Source organism: Crotalus tigris, unplaced genomic scaffold (assembly GCF_016545835.1).
Source record: "Crotalus tigris isolate CLP2741 ecotype Arizona unplaced genomic scaffold, ASM1654583v1 scf7180000020588.15403103151:6194809, whole genome shotgun sequence".
Lineage (NCBI taxonomy): Eukaryota > Metazoa > Chordata > Lepidosauria > Squamata > Viperidae > Crotalus > Crotalus tigris.
The window spans coordinates 1,501,946-1,507,945 of record NW_024098092.1 but is presented as its reverse complement, the minus strand read 5'-3'; positions in this window follow the sequence as shown (position 1 = coordinate 1,507,945).

Here is a 6,000-nt window from a genome sequence, read left to right as displayed (position 1 = left end):
TGCACCTCTAAGGTGTGGCTGGGAGCTACCTCTGAAGCCTTTGTGCACACACACACACACACACACACACACACACATTGCCAAACGCCTTCTTTTTTGGCAAGAAAGCCAAGTGGCAAAGCATCTGGCTGGGGTAGTTCTCCTTCCAAGCAAATTGAAATCCCAGTAAAGGGCCAGAACTGGGAAGAAGGCAGCGTTAACAAGGGTGTGTGTTGTCGCAGAAACAAACGGTGACACGAGAAATCTGGGTTTTGGTCAATTTCAATGGCTAGCTCTCCTTTTGTCCCTTTCTCTCTCCCCCCCCCCCCCAAAAATAGAGTAACTGGCGAATATTGCTGCTGGTTTGGGTCACACGCTTGCTCCCCTTTGCAGGTTTACTCAGAAGCTACTCTTGCTGCATGGAAGTAGACTTAATCCCACAGAAAGGTACAGAAGCCGGTGGGAGTAACGGCAGAGATCATCAATTAGGAAGCCTTTTAGCCGGATTAAAAAAAGGGGCCTTTGATTAATTGAGCAGCAGATTTAAACGCTTTTAGAAATATTTGCCTTTCTGCCACAATTAGCAAGCCTTCCGAGGAACTGCGACTGGGACCGAAGCAGGTTTTTCTATGGAGTCCCCGGGTTTTGTTCGCCCTGCCTGTGTGTTTCATCCAGACTGGATGTGTGAGCTCCTAATGATGGATGGATTGATTGATTAAATTTGTAGGCTGCCCAGCGGCTCTCATCCCCAGAGGGCTGCCATCAATTCGGAGCTAATCCGAAACCTCTTGGCTGCAAGGGGGAAATGGCGTATAGCGAACCATCTGCAAGAAGGAGAAGGGGGCAGCCTTTATTTGACTTTTCTTGCGGACTCATCTTGTTGTGGGGGGGGGGGTTGTTGGTTTTTTTTGGTCAGGAGCCAGCTTCCTCCAAAGCTAGGTGGGGTGAGGGGCGTCAGACGGCCCCTCCAAAGCTGTAATCGTCAGCTAATTAATTGTGTTCTGCCCGCTATGCAAGTTTGCAAATAGCAATTAATCCGATCTCCTGTGGCAAATAACATTTGGGCAGGAAAGTTGTGAGACGCTCTGCTTTGCCTCTCTCTTTCAAGCTGTGTGTGTGTGTGTTTTATTGCGTTGTAGTCAGCCGTTCTGGGTAACCGAAGACAGCTTACTGTTCAAAAAACCAGGAAAGCCCATCTGGCAGAGAAGCCACTTTGATTTTTTTTTTAGTCTGAGACACCCTTCAAACAGGATCCAGGCCTCTTGGAGTTAGCTCAGCCTTCTAAGGGGGTCTGTGTGTTGGGGGGGGGGACTCCAAACTTACATCGGCCTGCTGGTTTGGGGAGACTGGAAGGGTCCCCAAAGACCTCTGGGCAGGAAAGCAAGTTCAGCTTGGTTTGGAAGCTCCAAGCCAGTTGCCTTTAGCGTCGTGGGATTTCCAAGGCTGGCAAATAATGAAAATAAAAATAATTTAAAAAGTTGGAGGGGGCCTTGGAGGTCATCTAGTCCAACCCCCCTGCTCAGGCAGGAAACCCTATACCATTTCAGACAAAGGGCTGTCCAGTCTCTTCTTAAAAACTTCCTGTGTTGGAGTACCCACAACTTCTGGTGGCAAGCAGTTCCACTGGTTAATTGTCCTCACTGTTAGGATTTTTCTTCTTAATTCCAGGTTGCTTCTCTCCTTGCTTAGTTTCCATCCTTTGCTTCTTCTCCTGCCTTCAGGCGCTTTGGAGAAGAGCTTGACTCCCTCTTCTTTGGGGCAGCCCCTGAGATATTGGAAGACTGCTATCATGTCCCCCCTCGTCCTTCTCTTCGTTAAACTAGACTTAAGTAATTCTAGACTCAGTCCGAGACTCTGGGCGATTCCAGTCATTGCTGCTGCTTCGCCTTCCTTGAACCACATTCCGGTCCTGTGTTTGCTTGTTCTGGGGTAGAAATATGTCTAGCTTATGTGCCCTCTTCAATTGAAAAAAGACGGCCGAAGGAAGCCACAAGCACATCTGGGAATACAGGAGGACAGTGTAGGCATGAGGTTTAAAAATGAAATTTACGCGCACCTTGCCCTCTTGAGATTCATCTGGGCCTTTTCATAAGGCCTCAAAGATGAACGTTTCGACCAGGACGGTGTGAATGAAGCTGTCTGAAATGGCTGACAGGTAAACATTGTGGGCTGGCCTTATTTCAGCCTTTTTTTTTCCCTCCTGTTTTTTTATCTCCCACCACCACCACCAAGGAAAGAAATAAAGACTTTGGAGCAATTTATGCTGAGGTTTGAGACATTCTGTCTGTGGACAAGCACCCTTGCTCTAGCTCAAAAAACAGCCAGCCAGACCACCAAAAGTACTTTTTAATTGTGAATTGCCTGCAGGCTGCTGCGCATGTGTTAATTTGTCCAGCCTGCCTTTTCTCCATCATTTAGCCCCTTTTTTATTGAGGAGAAAAGTGGGAGCCCCCCAGCAAGTCCCGACGGGCGCCCTGCAAGCTGTCGGTTCTCCCGGTGCTGCATCTTGGGTGTGTGTGTGTGTGGTGTGCACGCATGCCTCGTTTCGTTTCTGCTCAGAAAGCACGAATGTAAAAAATGAAAGAATATTGCATCGTCTCCTGCAGGCACGGCTCCGGCCCCAAATCTCTGCTCCGAGATTGGATCAGAAGCAGATTCAGATAATGTGGGGTTCCTTTATGCTCTCTCGAGTTTGGTGGTTTTCTTGCAGATGTTGCTCCTGATGACGTTAGCTAGTTTGGTAACGAGACGTCTACACAATATAATATCTGTAGCGTCAGTTAATGAGATTTGGGGAAGTTGTTGGGAATGAGAGCGTGGGGGGGGGCATGATACTTCGGAAACACAGCCAGGCAGAATCTCCTCATCTGCGAAATGGGCTTTGGAGTCCAGCACACTCTAGGCTGCAGTGTTGGCTAGGCGGTCTCATTCCGTTCCAGCAGAAGACATTCAACCTGATGATGCAGTTTTTAATAAAGTGATTTTGGCTCCGGTGTCCTGGAGGCCCTCGAAGTGTGTGTTTCTTCCTAGGCCCTAGGGGAAAGTTTAACTAAGGGAAAATTCTGTTAAGTTTTGTGTCTCGGGAGGAAGATCTTTTTCCAGGGGATTCTAAATACTTAGAAAGCCATAAATTGCTCAGCATCAAATCTAGGCTGGCTGCCTTATGCAAACAAGTAGTATAAAAATTGGACACACTTGGGGGTGTCTTCCTTTTTTTTCCAAGCTGCATTTTTTGTCCGATTTGGGGTGTAGTAATAAATAAACATTGTAGAAGATTGGAAACCCACAGAGTCAGGTAAGATTGGCTCTAGGTTGACCTGCTGGGTCTAAATTTTCAGCAGAGTAATGGCCGAGGTTTTTAAGACACGGAATTAGATTCGTGTCCACGATTTGCATGGGTGTGAGCGTTTGTTTCCCCCCCTCTCCTTCAGGAGAGAAGAATAAAGGTGACCTGGAGATTCAAACTAAAAGTCTTCTCCAAGCTAGTCAGGTTTGCACTGAAATGCCGGTTTAAAACCAGCAGAAGCTATTGCAGAGATTATGAGTTATTATAGAACCTGTCTTGTTTAAATAAAGCTTGACTATGATTGAATCACGGCCTTCCACCATACAGATTAATCCACTCGGAAGTAGCATTGAGCTAGCACATTAATCTGCACAAAAGGAATGTGTGTGTCGAGTTGTTTTTTTTTTCCCTGCGTACACCCTGGCCCACCCCAGGTGATTTTTGAGGCCAGGCCAGAGAAGGTAAGCACTTGGGGGTAGATAGATGTTGGTCCTTCACACCGCAGGCACTCTCTGCTTCTCCTAAAGACATTGGGGAGAGGCCAGCCGCTCGGAAAGGCTTTCTGGAGCAGGGCAGGTACGCCGAGCCTCCGATGAAGTCCTGTGCAGGTGTGAAAGGCTTCTGATGAATCCCACCTTCACACCACAGAGCTTCATCGGAGGCTCGGCCAACCTGGCCTGCTCCAAAAAGACTTTTTCTTAGGGTTTTCCAAACGGCCGGCCTCTCTCTGAGTTCGTTAGGAGAATTTACTTCTCAACTCCACCCTGAAGTAACTGCTGGAGAGCCAGTATACACACTGGGTGGTGGGGCTTTTGGGTGGGCTGTGGGTGGCAAAAGGGCCAGGGGCTGAAAGGGGACTTGGGTCCTGCCCCCAACGGCCGCTGGTCATCTGGAGCCTGCTGCTTCGCTCCGCCACGAAGACGGATCTTCTGGTAAGTCTTGATGGAGAGGACAGGTGGGCCTCTCGCCTTGGGACTCCTTGCTTGCTTCCCAGGGCACGGGATTGTGCAGATGTGTGGCTCTCGGACGCACCCCTGCCCCTGGGTGGGGAGTGAGGACCACCCCAATGAGAGAGGCCGGATGTGGGGAAATGCCCAGGCAAGCAGGGGGGAGGGTCAAGTGGGGAGCCCCTTGCAGCTGCGTAAAAGACTTAAGGCTGGCTCTCCACTTGGCCCCCCTTCCGCCTGCCTCTATCCCCATACTGGGGGTGGCTGTGGGGAGACTTGAGATTCCCACACCCAGGAATCCTGGGAAATGGTCTTTGGGGGTCCTGGGAGTCTGGCCTCCACCCTCTGTGGCATTGCGGGGCACAAAGTGCTTCCTCCCCCCCCCTGGATGTCATAGAGGGTGAAGGCTGAGCTTCCAGGGTCTCTAACAGCAAAGGGGCCTCCCTGGGATCCCCGGGTGCAGGAATCTGCCTCCCATCAGCCCCTGCAAACCCCCCCCCCCCCGTGTTGGGAAAGGCCCAGGGAGGAAAAGAGGAGGGGCCAAGTGGGGAACCAGTCCTGGGTCTCTCGTGCAACCACAAAAGACCCAGGACTGATTCCCCACTTGACCCCCCCTCCTCTTTTCCTCCCTGGGCCTTTCCCAACTGGGGGGGGGGGGTGGCGGAAGGGAGACCACCCATAAACCCTGAAGCACCTTGCTCCTGGAAGCTCAGCCTCCATCATCCGTGACGTTGCGGGACGCAGTGTGTGTTTGTTTTCCCCTGAAACTTTACCCCCCCCCCCTCCGTAAGGTCATGGCTGGTGGAGGCCGGGCTCCCAGGAATCTCTTAAGTGCAAAAGGGTATTCCTGGTCTCCCTTCAGCCACGCCCACCCCCATATTGGGAAGGGCCCAGGCAGGAGGGGTCAAGGGGGGAGTCAGTCCGGGGTCTCTTGTAGCAGCACAAAAGACACAGGACTGACTTCCCCCCCCCCTTGACCCCTCCTCCCTCGGCCCTTCCCAACATTAGGGGGGGGGGAAACCACCCAGGGAAACCCCTTTGCGCTTAGAGATTCCTTGGAGCCCGGCCTCCACCAGCCATGGCGTTGTTGGGGTTTCCCCCCCCGGAAACATTGCCCCCCCCCAGGCCACGGCTGCTGAAGGCCGGGCTTCCAGGTCCTGCGATTGCAAAGGGGCTTCCCTGGGACGCCTCCCTTCAGCCATCCCCCCCCCCACCCGTGCTGGGAAAGGCCCAGGGAGGGCGGGGTCTCTTGCAAGAGTCGCAGGACTGACCCCCCTCTTGATCCCTTCTCCCTCCCTCCCTGGGCCTTTCCCAACATGGGGGGGGGTGAGATAGCTCAAGGGAGACACCCCCTTTGCAGAGGATCTGCAAGCCCAGCCTCCGCCAGCCTTGGCAGGTGGGCAGAGGGGTTCCCTTGCCCGGGGCTATTTCCACCACTCTCCTTAAGGGAAATGCGTGGTGTCAAGGATGTTCCCGCCTCCCCCCCCCCATTACTCACCTTGGGGGAAGATAAGTGATGTCCTAAGTGCCTCCTGGGCGGTGGTGGTGGGGGGGAAGTAATATCCCAAATGCTCGGTGCTTTTTTTTCCTAATTTCTATTCCTTACCTTGGTGGAAATAAATGGGGTCTGGAGTATTTCCCCCCCCCCCCCATGTCTACCACCTTTCTTAGGGCAGGGCTAGGCCACCTTGGCTCTTTTATGACTCGTGGACTTCAACTCCCAGAATTCCTCAGCCAGCACTGCTGGCTGAGGAATTCTGGGAGTTGAAGTCCACGAGTCATAAAAGA